The following is a 16,567-nucleotide window of genomic DNA, read 5'->3' as shown; positions in this document are numbered from 1 at the left end:
TCTCCAATTTATCAGATCCATACAACATTTTCATCAAGTAAATCGTAATTGCGTCTCATCACATTTTTTGGTATTGCAACTTCATCACCAATAAATCCTTTTATTGCATCTCGGAAAGCTGCGTCCAATTGGATTTGTTTATTCACCTAGCCATTTACCCTAACGTTGGAGCGACCTACCTCAGTATAGCATTCAGCAAAAAAGTTCACCATAACGTAATTTGTACAAAAGCTTTTTATGGTAGATAGAAAATTAACAAACGAGTCAGGGTAGTCTAAGAATTGTTTTTTTTTTATCCCAAATTTTAAACTGTATGAAATATGAATTTTACATTGATGTGCATGGACATATATCCGAGTCACTATAAATCTTTTCCGTTTTAGTCTTAAACGTAATATTCGATTAAACCAAAATTTATAAAATTGTAAGGCGTCTATCAGTCACAAGATATACCAAAACGATTTAGACTGTTTTTTTTTTGTCTTACCTTCTTTTTTGCAGAGGGTATGAACCCTGCACCAATAAGCCCCCCAATCCCCACATAAAAGAGCTCTTTTAGGCAGGCATTAGGGTGTGTTTTAAAACTACTTTTTTTATATAACTCCACTTGAGTAGATAAGAGAGTGGTGATTTTGGCGACAGAAAGGCCCAGAAATATATTTGAACATTTGTCATACAGTTTTTTTATACGGAATTCAAGTGCGCATTTTTATTTTTTTAGGTTGATAATATTTATAGGCCTGTGTACGCGTGCATAAATACTGTTTGTAATACGTTTATTTTTATATGTTTGCATAAGGATATACATTTTTTTTTGCGAAGAAGGAACCCATATGTGTTAAATTAAAATTTACATATATGTATATATATAAAATAAGGTGTTTGAAGAAAAATATTATTGAATATAAACGAAGCTTGATTTTTTGTATAAGATTTTATTTCATATCGTGTATAGATTTTAAGATTATGTTTATTAAAAATGCGTTATTGAAGTGAAAAGAGAAGTAATATGGCTGGCTAATTTCTTTTGGGGCGGGATGTAAGGATGGAATGATGAGGAGGTAAGTAGGAGTATGGAGCATGGCATTAGGGTGACCGCAGAGTAGGTTGCACGATGCGAGCGGTCCAAGGTTGGGTGGGATTCCTGTTGTGCGGTGGGTAAGTGAATCCGAAGAGGTTGAACGGAAGTAAATAAATATATGTGTGCGTCCGGTTCCAAGATGGCGGGTTGAGAACCACGGCCTGCCAAATGTACTGAGCTAGCTAGGGCCACCACCGGGAACCAAAGCAACGTGTACGTGACAGAGAGTGGCTCGAATTTGGGATAGTTCAGTCGCTGAGGATTAAGATCATGATACGATTCTCTAAAATTCATCCCCCGATTTTGTAATTTGAGCTACACACGATCAATCCCCTTAAGATTTCATACCAGAAATGAACTAATGTCATGAAAATAAAATTTTGTATATTTTGCAACATAATTGTAGCTTTGCTTCTAGTGTCACTTGTTGTGTTAGTGTCCTCTGCTATTGGTTCTAAGTGTGCTACTACATTCTCTAGACCATCGACGAAAATGCTAATGGCTTGTATTCTGGCGTTCCATCTTGTTTCAGATTCACTTTTGACAGTGATTTTTTATTGTTAAAGCATTTTTTAATAATACCCTGAAGTAACGTTGAACGTGAGGAAAAAAGATATAAATTATCCAGGAAGTTCTGGTTTGCGCATCATTTGGCGCCCCCTGTGAGTAGCGCCCGGGGCAAGATGGACCCTTTGCCCGCCCTAAAAACAAAAAAAAAAATTTTATTTTTAATATTTATATGGTTTAATATACTTATTGGAATATCTCATTTAATTTAAAAAAATATCAAATAAATAGTTGGCAATTTTTTAAAAATTCTCAGTTTTCGAAAAAAATTCCAAAAAGTGGCAACCTTGTAAATGCACTCATTTCAGCAATACATAATTAAGACAGCGCACAATATAGACAATTGCCCCTATATAAATCTAATTCGTATTGAGCAGATTAAGTGGCAACCCTACGAATAAAACTTCTATTGAAATACGCTGTAAATTACCCATGTCAACTTGGTATCCCAAGGTCACTTCCCCATTTAAAATGTTTATTTTGATTTAATGCCCACATTGGCATATCTCATTAAATTAAAAAAAAATTAAATAAATAGGAGGCAACTTTGTAAAACACTCTTGTGTCAAATATCGTTCAAATGGGTTGAGCTATTCATCTTAATAGAATTGGATACCCTAAATGGCAACTCAACATAAAAAAACACCTGACATATTTAAGTAAATTTTTAAAAGTGGAAAATAGGTGGCAACCATTTTTAAATATCTTCAGTGGCAACACCAATGTAAGTAGTTTAAGCAACTATAGCCCTCTTGGGCAAATTTCGATATGTAATTCAAAATTGAGCAGCTGTCTTCTTTATGGAATTGCAAGATTTTGTCCAGAAGTTTCAATGTGGTTTCATTGAATGTGGCCCGAGATGGTCGGGCTTGCGCCTTAATGGTATTTGTTACCGCAACGTAGTGGATCTATATCTAACAAAGGACCATCAACATCGACAATACTCCACAAGATAGTATCTGTATCGATATAGGAATAAGTAGATCCATTGAACGAAATCTTAAGAAATCAGAGAATTGTCTTTCGTAAATCTCAAGACCCCAATGGCTAAGTTTTAATATGAAAGGCATGTGCTTCCTTTCCAAATTACATAAATATTACTTACTTACTTAATTGGCGCTTAACCGTCTAAACGGTTATGGCCGTCCAAAAAGGCGCGACAGTAGCTCCTTCGCTCCGCCAACCGGCGCCAATTGGTCACACCAAGGGAGTTTAAATCGTTTTCCACCTGGTCCTTCCAACGGAGTGGGGGCCGCCCTCTACTTCTGCTTCCATAGGCGGGTTCCGATAGAAACAATTTCTTGGCCGGAGCATCATCTTTCATTCGCATAACATGGCCTAGCCAGCGCAGCCGCTGCGTTTTAATTCGCTGGACTATGTTGATGTCTGCGTATAGCTCGTACAGGTCATCATTAAATCTTCTTCGGTACTCGCCATCGCCAACGCGTAGAGGTCCATAAATCTTTCGAAGAACTTTTCTCTCGAACACTCCCAAAGCCGCTTCATCTGCTGTTGTCATGGTCCATGCTTCTGCCCCATATAGCAGGACGGGTACGATAAGTGACTTGTAGAGTATGATTTTCGTTCGCCGAGAGAGGACTTTACTTTTCAATTGCCTACCTAGTCCAAAGTAGCATTTATTGGCAAGATTGATTCTTCGCTGGATTTCAGTGCAGATGTTGTTGCTAATATTACAATAATTACATAAATATGCATTGATAAAACTTACGTATGAGGATGAAGGCAGTCGTTTCATTACAATCTGTGTTCATGTCAATAAATGCGGTAGAAATTAGGAAGATGGATCTTTCTCTTCTACTTAAATTCACATCGAAATGTAATTAAATTAATCGGAAGAATTTTTTGCTATGAAACCTGCTATGCATTCGAACCTGTCTTAAACTGCAATAGACGCTCTGATGATAACTTTCAATCTTAGGGAGATCAATAAGGGCTGGGATAATAAAGCCCATTTTGCGGAGGAACGCACTGGATACGGCGAGAAAATCCAAAAGTTGACTGAACATACATCCGATGAATATTGCTTGAGTGTCATGTTCAGTGTGCTTTCTTACTTCTGCCAAACTTTCCGACATCCACTTTATACCAGCCAAAAAGTTCGCCATTTTATCTTCGTGCTAGTCATATCCAGCCCTTTAATTATCAGCAATTTCCTTATTCTTCCCACGACATCATTGCAAAGGCCCTTCTGGAGAGCGAGATAGATTTCACTCTATGAATGGATTGGTGCTTTTGTTCACTACTCATCTACCCCACTTTTTTCACTACTCATCATCCTCACTTGAGATCGCTATCTTAGTCCGTATGTGCTATGTAGAGTTATCTTGATTAATTCTGTAAGGATCTCAACGGAACTTGAATCGCCCACTAAATGATAACGGACTTTGAACGTACTTTAAGGCCTGTGAAGGTTTTAAGGCGACGGAGACGAATGCGACATTATACAGGTAATCGTTTTTATGGGGTGTCTAGTCATGTACTAAGATTTCCGAATGTCACACTTGCCAGCCCCTAGGAAACACATTCAAATTCTTAGTTTCTGTAAACCGTAATAGAGCTCACTAAGCTCAGCCGTAATATGTTTTGAAATATAAGCTTTCTGTTTGTATGTGTATCCCGCGCCACGCAGCCCCCGCCATATCTTGGGTAGGTATTCCCTCGGAGCAACCTCAATGACGGTTGTAGATGCTTAAATTTAGGGTGGTATGAAGCCATTTAAAGCTTGCTTCGAAAAATGCGTTACGGATACCATACCCAACTCTTTATTTTGACGTTTCGAAGCTTATGAAATTATTGTATTAATAATACCCAATTTATGCACCCAGCTCGTCATTGCACAGCGCCTTATTCCGAAAAGTACTCAAAAAAAAGTTGAATAATAAATATTTTGATTTTACACCACCAACCAAGTGGACCGTCATTAGCCACAAACACCGCGTAATTAACGTTTATGAATCAAACATTTTTGAGGTTACACTTTGGGACTATTTAATATTTCAAGTCTCTCGCGTAAATTAAGGACGTTTACGAGACGCCGGCAATTAAAATTTTAAGTCCGTTATTTTGAAGAAACTCAAAGAAAGTGAAATTAAGAAAAATGCTGCTTAAGATTTTTGCTTATTTTTATATAAATAAATGTTGTTTATTTTCACAGAATGTGTTTGGGTGGTTATGGCGCTGCAAGCTGACGACATTAACTTTTAATATTTTTTTTAGATTTTGTATAATTTTTCGAGCATTCAAATGTTCTTGACGGTAGAAAGGGTTTCCTTTGCATTGTTATTTTTTTTTAATAAAAATCAAGAGAAAGCAAACTACGAGTACAATTGCTGCTTGGTTTGGTTCTTGAAGCAAGGAACTTTTGTGCAGTACAGTTGTGTTTTTGTGTGTACGTTTCTTCCGTTCTTTGAAGGTATAAACCACTCCATTAAATAAATTAATGACAATTTCCAACTTACTCATTTCTTTGTACAGTGATTTTAACGTTTGTTCTCGCTTATTTGTTTTTTAAGTCGTTTTATAACCAGTTGCGTTAAGTCACTCATCACCTTCTACCCCTTCTTCTTCTCCTTCCAGTTAGATATATATTAGGTTGAACTGGCCGTTCAATAAAGACCTCACGTATACCGAATGTGTCCATAGTGTAACTAGAATTTGTTTGACGACCAAACGAAGGAACCCCAGCTGCCAGGACTGACGTTTTAGAATAACTCCGTTCTCTTGGCAAATACCAGAAGTTTTCTAGGACCAATATTAATTGCTGCCTCGAAATCTGGCAACTCTGTCACACCTAATAGCTGGAGCCTGACGAGGCCTTTCCTCTATGCATGTGACGGCAGAAGGCAGTATCCAGTTAGTATTCCCAACATCAGCCTTAAGCCTTGTCTTGAGATATGAGCCACTTTGTGAGTCTAATATTGAATAGTTTGCACTTAATCTTGGAAATTTTGCAGCCCCGCGCTTCCGTGCACGCCTTTTCTGCTTAATGGATCATATGTAACTCCTGCCCCCTTTTGATTTTTCCCAACGGGACTTCGAAAATCTAACAGATTTTGCAGAGGCTCTGTCGCTTCGGGGAAAAGGCTTAATGTCCCGTGATGGTAACCATCAGTACTTTTGCTGCAGTTCATTTCTGAAAGAAGCTACTTCAGTTTGATCTCTTCTTTTCTATACAAACATGGTCCTAAGGACGTTAAGACGGCGAAATCATTTCGTTTGATCTATAGTAAGTACGTTGTCCTAATCGTGTGTTCATAGATTTTCCAGTGCTGATCATATGGAGCTGTCGGTTTCGATTATGTTTACATACTTCGAAATATATCATGGCCAGCTCCTCAGTAAAATCCTTCTTTCAAATATAGGTGGGAATCAGCAAGAAGAGACATTGGAAGCCAGCCAGGCTCAAAACATGCATGCAATATCCGACTCTATCAAGTTGAATTTTAATGCTTTTAAGGCAGCCTGACTACCAACAGACATCGTTACATTGGTCTGTTTAACCGAACAGTTCTGGAGCAGTGGATCTGCTTTCACTATGGCATCGCCCTCTTCCCAGAAGACAATGCATGTGTCACGATGCAGATGCTATCAATATTTTTTCTTTAATTGTGATCCGGCCGCATAGATGCACCTACATAGGATGGCGTTTATTTCATTGTTATCGATTGGTTGTTGAAAACGTATCGACTTATTAGGAAAATGTATAATTTCTCGATAAAAAACCGATTTCTTTCATTACAAATTGATAACTTTTCGATAACATATCAAAAAGTTTTTGATATAAATCGATAAATTTTCCATAAAAAATCGATATCTTTTCGATAATAAACCGAAAACCATCCAATAACACGCCAAAAACAAACCAATAACATGCCGACAACAAGGCGATGATGATAATCGCACGATAATTTTTTGTTCGTTAAATGATCCCAACATTATTCCATAATGATCACAAAATAGTCCCGAAATGTTTCCAGTGCATTTCCAAAATGATATCTAAATAGTAAATAGAGCTATCCCGAAAAAATTGAAACATGTCTCGAAAAAGTCTCGAAAATATCCCAATATAATTCACAAAAAGCCTCAAAGTCATCACAAAAGGGTTCCGGATATAGCCCAAAATGAAGAAGTGGGACGCCGTGTGCTTTTTCTGGTCGAAATTAAGAGGAATAACGTGTTTTCAGACCCTGATTATGACATAATGTTAAGATTACATTATGAAATTTTTAACACAGTGGACGAAAGACTTGCCTGGTAACGGTGAAATGCAAACTCTGATTTTACTGGATTAGAAGAATTTGAAATATTTGAGAGAACATAATGTTGAAGATTTACGGATCTATAGCTGATGGTGCAAAGTTTTAGGGGGCATAATTTTTTAAATAAGTCTTAGAAGTGCTGTCTTTGCAATTATTAAATACTTAGAAGAAGGAAGAAGTTTATATCAAAGCCATTATAATGCATTCCACACGGTTGAAAACTTTGGTTTAAATCTTAAACTTTTTTGGTTTTAAATGATTGACTCGGTCATTTCTAAAATTTTTTGGGTTTTGCTGACAATAAATCTCTGATCAATTACACACAAGGGCTTAAAAATCTTATAACCGCAAAAGTTACAATAGGTTATAATTGAGTGGATACTTCAACCAGAACTTATATTTTTTCATGTTTACTCTTAGAGCTTGTTGTACTCCTTTTTGTTCTTATCATACCAACTTTTGTTTCGTTTGTCAAGATATCCTTTGCTGGCGTTTTCCAGAGCGTTAAAACTACTGACCGGGACCAATTAAAACAAAAAACAATAACAATGTCAAGAAAAAGTGGAAGCAAGTGTCGCATTGCCGATGGGAAGTGTTGCGCAGTGATTGATGCCGCGAAAATTTCAAGCAGTAAGAAAGAGCAGCAGCTGCAGCAAAGTAGCCAACTTGGTAATGCCACTTTTATATGGTGTCCTTGTGTCCTTGCAAGTTATGTACTCTCCTTTTACAGTAAAAGTTTATGTTTCGTCACTTTCCTTTACTTATTGTTAAATTTACTTTTTTCCTTTTAATTTCTCTTGTTGGTGCTTTACACTATTTTTGTGGTTTGTTTTTGTTTTTTTTGTCAGACGTACACTTTTTCATAAGTTGCTCATTCCCTTTAGTATGAGTTTCCCTTTGTATCGGGTTATTTGTTTGTTTGCTTGCTTGGCATAAATGGCAACAATTAATGGCGTGAAATGCCCCTTGATTGCCAGCGAAACAATTCAAGATGATATTGAGTGTTGCTAAGTTGAGAGTCATCCATGAAGCCTGCAGTATTACAACAGGTAACTTTGTGGCAATTTATTGAAAGAGTTAAAATTCAGGAAATTTTCACGTTTTTCAATCATACTTTGTATCTTAAGAGAATATTTCTTTTTATTTGTAAACGAAAAATTTCCGTATTGTTCAATACCTAAAATAATCCCGAAGTGATTCTGCAACAGTTCTTGAATGATTTCGAGATAGTATCGAAATAATCCAGAAGTCGACCCGAAATGTTACCTAAAAGGACACAAAATCGAAATGATGAGGAAGTCATCCTGAAATGTTACTTAAAATAATCCCTAAGTTATCACATAATAGTCCTGAATCTGATCAGAAGTTTTTTCGAAATAAATCCGGTAGTGAAATTGAATTGATCTTGAAACTCTGATGAAATGGTTTCAAAATAGTGTCAAAATAATCCTGAAGTTGTCCCAATGTGATATCTAAAATATTCCCTAAGTTTTTCCGTAAAGGTCCTAAAATGGTCTCAAAATTGTATTGAATTGATGCATATTGCCTAAAATAATTCAAAGTAATTCTATAACAATCTCAAACTGGATTAGAAGTAGTCTCGGAATAAGATCGATAATACTCACAAAGTGATCCGAAAATGATCTTAAAACTCCTCCCAAATGTTTACGAAATAGTATCGAAATGATCCCGAAGTTGCCCCAATGTGAAACCGAAAGTATTCCCGCAGTGATCCTGAAATTGTTCCAACTGAAAAAGATTAAATTTGATTCCGAAACTAATCCAAAATTGATCTTTAAATTTCCCATTAAATAGTTTCAAATAGTGCTAAATATAATCCCGAAGTGTTCCAGAAGTCATTCAGAAATGTTTTTGAACAGTGCCGAAATAGTCCCCAAAATGATCACATGGACAAAGTTGGCACTTAGCTCCATATTAGTTGATATGCACACGAAAGAAGAACCGTAAAACCGAAACCTAGTCAGAGGCCGCACAAGGAATCGAAACTGATACCACAACCGAAACTAAGCTCGAAGCCTTAACATAAAATTGAACCGCAACTAAAGCGGCATCGAAACGGGAACTGGATTCGCAACCGCTGTCAAACGCGAAATTGAATTCGAAACAAAAACTGGTTCCAAAATGAAAATTAAACCGGAATTAAATATGGAAGACAGCCCCTAACCGAAATCTAATTCGAAACTAGGGCTCAAACCGGAACCGAAAAAAAAAAAAAAAGTTACTCGTAACTTGAACCGGATTCGAAACCTGAACCGAACCCTAAAAACAGAATTGAGTGTGGAAGCCATCTCGAAACGGGAATATGTATACTCAAAGAAAACACTGGTAGATTCAACTGGATTTTTATCCGTCGTGTATCGTTGAAACAATATCGAATTAACCGTTCCAGAGTACCGGATCTATATCCGCCAAAAGGCCATCAACATCGATAACACTCCACGTTTATATAACAACAATCAACATCGAACAAGTTGTTGATTTTGAATTAACCGTTTCAACAGTTCGTATTACGTAATCGAAAGCTCTGTTAACTTAACAATTATTACTGACACTTTTACCCCGTTATTCATTAAAAGCACAAAGGTTTCCAAAGCTTTTTAGAATAAAATTTTCATATAAATTTCGTATTATAAGAGCTTTATAAACCTTTTTTATTTTTTATGAAGGTATTCTTACCACCGATGAAAACTGTTAAACAACACATTTACGTCAACATTACAATATTGCTGAAGGCTGTTGAAAAGACAAAGTAGTGAGCGCCGTGAGCGTTCCTTTCTCTTTAAAATTAGTGAATGTAAAAATAAGTTGGGCTGATTGAGAATCTGTAATTTTTACAGAATATCGTAAATGAGACCAAAGGTTTCTCTGCTGTTGAAATAAATAAACAAATTGGGTCTATTAACAAAAAACTCGGTTGAATTAACCATAATACGATATGTTTTACAGAAAGTCTGTTACTTCAAGAAGAACAAACCCGATTTGCTGATTTTAGTAGCGTTATTCCTTTAGGTGTACATGGTGTGAAGCCAGGCATCAGGCATCGTATATAAGTTAAACTTTTACAAATTGGAAATTCTAAAAAAATATATTTTTTACACGGGAGAGGTGTCCTTTATTGAATGCAAACTTATATCTGACTTTACACAATAATAATTCTTACAATCTAACCTACGTTTGCCTTACCGCGATGAAAATGAAAACTGCTGATCACGCGGTTCCCACAGGTGAGTTTGTTTATTATACTCAGTTGAGCAGAGCTCACAGAGTATATTAAGTTTGATTGGATAACGGTTGGTTGTACATATATAAAGGAATCGAGATAGATATAGACTTCCATATATCAAAATAATCAGGATCGAAAAAAAATTTGATTGAGCCATGTCCGTCCGTCCGTCCGTCCGTCCGTTAACACGATAACTTGAGTAAATTTTGAGGTATCTTGATGAAATTTGGTATGTAGGTTCCTGAGCACTCATCTCAGATCGCTATTTAAAATGAACGATATCGGACTACAACCACGCCCACTTTTTCGATATCGAAAATTTCGAAAAACCGAAAAAGTGCGATAATTCATTAAAAAAGACCGATAAAGCGACAAAACTTGGTAGATGAGTTGAACTTATGACGCAAAATAGAAAATTAGTAAAATTTTGGACAATGGGCGTGGCAGCGCCCACTTTTAAAAGAAGGTAATTTAAAACTTTTGCAAGCTGTAATTTGGCAGTCGTTGAAGATATCATGATGAAATTTGGCAGGAACGTTACTCTTATTACTATATATACGCTTAATAAAAATTAGCAAAATCGGAGAAGGACCACGCGCACTTTTAAAAAAAATTTTTTTTTAAAGTAAAATTTTAACAAAAAATTTAATATCTTTACAGTATATAAGTAAATTATGCCAAGATTCAACTCCAGTAATGATATGGTGCAACAAAATACAAAAATAAAAGAAAATTTAAAAATGGGCGTGGCTCCGCCCTTTTTCATTTAATTTGTCTAGGATACTTTTAACGCCATAAGTCGAACAAAAATTAACCAATCCTTTTGCAATTTGGTAGGGGCATAGATTTTATGGCGTTAACTGTTTTCTGTGAAAATGGGCGAAATTGGTTGATGTCACGCCCAGTTTTTATACACAGTCGTCCGTCTGTCCTTCCGCATGGCCGTTAACACGATAACTTGAACAAAAATCGATATATCTTTACTAAACTCAGTTCACGTACTTATCTAAACTCACTTTATCTTCGTATAAAAAATGAACGAAATCCGATTATGACCACGCCCACTTTTTCGATATCGAAAATTACGAAAAATGAAAAAAATGCCATAATTCTATACCAAATACGAAAAAAGGGATGATACATGGTAACTGGATTGGTTTATTGACGCAAAATATAACTTTAGAAAAAACTTTATAAAATGGTTGTGACACCTACCATATTAAGTAGAAGAAAATGAAAAAATTCTGCAGGGCGAAATAAAAAACCCTTAAAATCTTGGCAGGTATTACATATATAAATAAATTAGCGGTATCCAACAGATGATGTTCTGGGTCACCCTGGTCCACATTTTGGTCGATATCTGGAAAACGCCTTCACATATACAACTACCACCACTCCCTTTCAAAACTCTCATTAATATCTTTAATTTGATACCCATATCGTACAAACTCATTCTAGAGTCAGCCCTGGTCCACCTTTATGGCGATATCTCGAAACGGCGTCCACCTATGGAACTAAGGATTACTCCCTTTTAAAATACTCATTAACACCCTTCATTTGATACCCATATCGTACAAGCGCATTCTAGAGTCACACCTGGTCCATCTTTATGGCGATATATCGAAAAGGCGTCCACCTATAGAACTAAGGCGCACTCCCTCTTAAAATACTCATTAACTCCTTTAGTTTGATACCCATATTGCACAAACGAATCCTAGAGTCACCCCTGGTCCACCTTTATGGCGATATCTCGAAAAGGGGTCCACCTATAGAACTAAGCCCCACGCCCTTTTAAAATAATCATTAACACCTTTCATTTGATACCCATATCATACAAACAAATTCTAAAGTCACCCCTGGTCCACCTTTATGGCGATATTTCGAAAAGGCGAACACCTATAAAACGAAGGCCCACTCCTTTTAAAAATACTCATTAACACCTTTCATTTGATACCCATATCGTACAAACTCATTCTAGAGTCACCCCTGGTCCACCTTTATGGCGATATTTCGAAAAGGCGAACACCTATAAAACGAAGGCCCACTCCCTTTTAAAAATACTCATTAACACCTTTCATTTGATACCCATATCGTACAAACAAAGTCTAGAGTCACCCCTGGTCCACCTTTATTGCGATACCTCGAAATGCGTCCACCTATACAACTAAGGCCCACTCCCTCTTAAAATACTCATTAACTTCTTTCGTTTGATACCCATATTGCACAAACGAATTCTAGAGTCACCCCTGGTCCACCTTTATGGCGATATCTCGAAACGGCGTCCACCTATGGAACTAAGGATTACTCCCTTTTAAAATGCTCATTAACACCTTTCATTTGATACCCATATCGTACAAACGCATTCTAGAGTCACCCCTGGTCCATCTTTACGGCGATATCTCGAAAAGGCGTCCATCTATAGAACTTAGGTCCACGTCCTTTTAAAATACTCATTAATACCTTTCATTTGATACCCATATCGTACAAACGCATTCTAGAGTCAACCCTGATCCACCTTTATGGCTATGTCCCTAAATGGCGTCCACCTATAGAAATATGGCCCACTCCCTCATAAAATACTCTGTAATGCCTTTCATTTGATACACATGTCATACAAACACATTCCAGGGTTTCCCTCGGTTCATTTTCCTACATGGTTATTTTCCCTTATGTTGTCACCATAGCTCTCAACTGAGTATGTAATGTTCGGTTACACCCGAACTTAACCTTCCTTACTTGTTTTTAATTTGGTTTCCATTTACCGCTTACTGTTCACACGGTTTGCTTTGTATGTGTTGCGGCTTCAGCAATTTTGTCAGTTTGTTATGTCTGGAGTATAATGTGTCTGAATATTTTTTTTTTTTATATTATATAAATATGTGCCGTGGTAACTATATTGGCCTTTGCCCAATGTATCGCGTAAGCGATGTTCACGACTTCCTCTTTCATGATTTCTAACTTGTATTTTAATTCTAAAAATGCCTCTATTTCTTTACTCTTGTCGTTTTGCATGTGCTTCATAATATGGTTTGTAATATTTGTGATTTCATTAACTTTTTCTACTGTAAGTTTATTAATGAGGACTTGATTGTTATTGTTTTCTAAGAAGTTATTTACTTTGTTCAGAACTATTTCATGGTCCTCATGATCTGGACTTCCCGCAATCCATTTCCATGCACTGCCCAAAAAATTGAGTGACCTTTTTGATCTTTTTTCTATCCTTAGATTATTAATATGGGCTTTCACTTGGGATATTAGGAGGGATATAAAAGGGTAATTCGGATTTCTGTAGAATTTTTCTGCTTTTGTTGTTGTTTCTATATGTTCCAGAATTTCTGTATATTTGTCGATGTTTATTTCGTGTGTTATCCTAAATTGTCCTGTCTGTAGTCTGGCAGTTCCTTTTTCTATTGTGATTAATTGGGAGTTCGAATAGTCTAATATCTGTACCTCTGCGAGGCATAGTGGTAAAAAGAATCTGAAAAAAGAAAATTTTATTGTAGTAGTTAATTCCGTATCCTACTTTTATGGAGGTCACTACCGTGCTGTTCCTGTCTTCCTTAACTATTTCCCTACTATATAATTTGCTTAGTTTTGTTCCTAGCCTCCTATTTTTTTTTACAAATATGACTTGTCCTGGCAAGTAGGATTTGAGCGTTAATTTAGCTGTATTATGGAATTCAATATCCTTATTTTGTTTTTGTGTTAACTTTTGCAAATTCTCGTATCTAGTTTTTTCTATGTCTTCGGGCGTGAAGTTCATATTTCCTCCGAAGAATATGTCGACAGGTCTTTTCTGTGTAACTGAGTGAATGGTATGATTGTACTAGAATACTGCTCTTTCTAAAAGTTCCTCAAAGTTTCGATGTCCCCCATTATCTTTCACACAGCGCATTATGTCACTTAGGGTGGAGTGGAATCTTTCCACTTGGCCGTTAGCCTGGCTTTTATATGGGGGTAGTATAAACTTCGATGCCTAATTAATCTTTCATCATAAACTTCATTGAAATGGAATTTAGCGATGGTTCATTATCGATCACTATTATCTTCGGGACGCCGAAGGAAAATATTATATCCCTTAAGGGTCTCCTTACATCATCTATGGCCCTACTATTTAGCATTCTTGTTACTGCATATTTCGAGAACTTATCCAGTGCAGTCATAACTCTCTTCCCTTCGGTTAGAAAGATGTCTATATGGACTGTGTGTCCTGGGAAGGTTGGCAATGGGGTTGCTGCTATTTTTGGGTTGTTAGGGTGCCTTTCATACTTGCTTTCTTTACATATCGTGCAGTTTGTTATCAGTCGCTTGATTTTGTTCATCATCCCGGGAAAATAACTCTTCTGTATGATCTGTATTTTATTTTCGGTCGCGTTCCTATGTGCTCTTAGATGTTCTTTCAAAATAATATTTTCCTGCTCTTGTTCGTTAGTTATGTCCTCCACCAACTTCTGGGTGTACCTGCATTTATAGTTGCTAAAGTGTTGTGGATAGACGTTTTGTATTATACCCATAGTCCTCTCGTCGGTGTGGATTCCGTTGATTACGGATGGGTTTAGGTATCTTTTGAAGAAATCTATAATCTTTTGCTCGTCGAAAAATGGTTCGTTAATTGTATGGCGGTGTACAGTTGGGAAAATTATTTTGAATCGGTAAGATGGCGTTTCTGAATGCTCGAGAAAAATTTCGTTTTGAACACGTTAATCGGTACCTCCGTGCAGGGTATTAGGTTGTGTCCTGAACTCTCATCACTATGGGTAGTGGGTGTAAGCAAATTTATTTGGGCGGGTATTCTTGATAGCGCGTCTGCGACTACATTCGATTTACCGGGCTTGTAGATAAGCTCATAGTTATGTTCTTCCAAGATGGCTTTCCATCTTTTCATCTTACTGTTCGTATTTTTATGGCTCAGGGCATACGTAAGAGGTTGGTGGTCGGTCACTATCTTAATTTTCTTAGAGCCGTACAGATAACTGCGCAAATAAGTGAGAGACCAGATTATGGCGAGCATCTCCTTTTCATTTACAGCATAGTTCTCTTCTGTCTTGCTCAAAGTTCTTGAAATATAGGTGATGGGCTTTCCATCTTGTGAAAGGACGGCTACTATTGCAAAATGGGAGGCGTCAGTGGTTAATTCGAAATCTTTCTCAAAGTTCGGGTGAGCGAGGACAATATCCCTTGATATTAGTGAAGTTTTTAATTTGTTAAATGCATTTGAAGCTTCTTTGTCGAGTTTTATTTCGATCTTCCTAGACTGATTTTTTGAAACATTCCCGGCTTCTCCTCGAAGGAGTGCAGTTAAGGGTTTGGCTAATTTGGAGTAGTCCCTAATAAAACGACGGTAGTAGCCTGACATACCTAGAAATGATCTTAGTTCCTTCAGGTTCTTTGGCACTGGGAACTGTGCTACGGCTTCTACCTTCTTGGGATTGGTTTAATGCCATCGGCAGTGACGACGTATCCTAGGAATTCGACTTCCTGTTTTGCAAACTCGCATTTGTCTAGTTGTATCTTCATGTTCGCTTCTTCTAATGTTTTAAATACTAATTTAATATTTCTTAAGTGTTCCTCTTCGGTTTTACCGAATATTATACCGTCATCAATATAGACGTAGCATCTAATTCCGATGTGCTGGCGAAGTATGTCATCTAATGCCCTTTGGAACGTAGAAGGGGCATTTTTAAGCCCGAAAGGTAATCGGAAAAATTCGTATTTTCCGTTATTCACGGAAAATGCCGTTTTCTCTATATCAGATTCACGAAGGGGTATTTGATGGAAACCGCTCTTAAGATCTATAACGGTAAATTTTTTATTGTTTCCGAGGTTGGCCAGGACCTCGTTAATTTCGGGTATTGGATATTTTTCTGGGATAGTTACGGCGTTAAGTTTCCGGTAGTCGATGACCATTCGATATTTTTTTTTCGCCTGAACCGTCGGATTTCTTATTGACTATCAAGACCGGGGAGTTGTAAGGAGATTTAGATCTCTTTATTATTCCATTAGCAAGAAGTTCTTCGACTTGACGTTCTATTTCTTCTTTCAGAGCCATTGGGTATCGGTACGGTTTGGAGTAGATCGGGGTGTCTGTCGTTGTTCTAATTTCGCCTTTGACCAGCGTAGTATACGTCAGTTTTTCGTCTGGGTCCGAAAATAAATTTAGGCATTTTGCTATTACGTCCTTGATTTTTTTTGTTCTTCAGGAAAATGGGGAACCCTTATTACCGCGTTATTAACTTCTTCGGATATTCGTTGTTTTAGAGGTATGATTGTATTCGTAAATATGGTCATAATATTTTTATCTGTATGGATTTTAATTGTTTTAATGTGTCATTACCGATAATCCCGTGAAATGATTTTAATGACGGAAGTATAAAGAATTTTATTTTTCCTACCTCT

Source organism: Eurosta solidaginis, unplaced genomic scaffold (assembly GCF_040869045.1).
Source record: "Eurosta solidaginis isolate ZX-2024a unplaced genomic scaffold, ASM4086904v1 ctg00000151.1, whole genome shotgun sequence".
Lineage (NCBI taxonomy): Eukaryota > Metazoa > Arthropoda > Insecta > Diptera > Tephritidae > Eurosta > Eurosta solidaginis.
The sequence above is the reverse complement of the archived record's forward strand: the minus strand, read 5'-3'. Positions refer to the sequence as shown.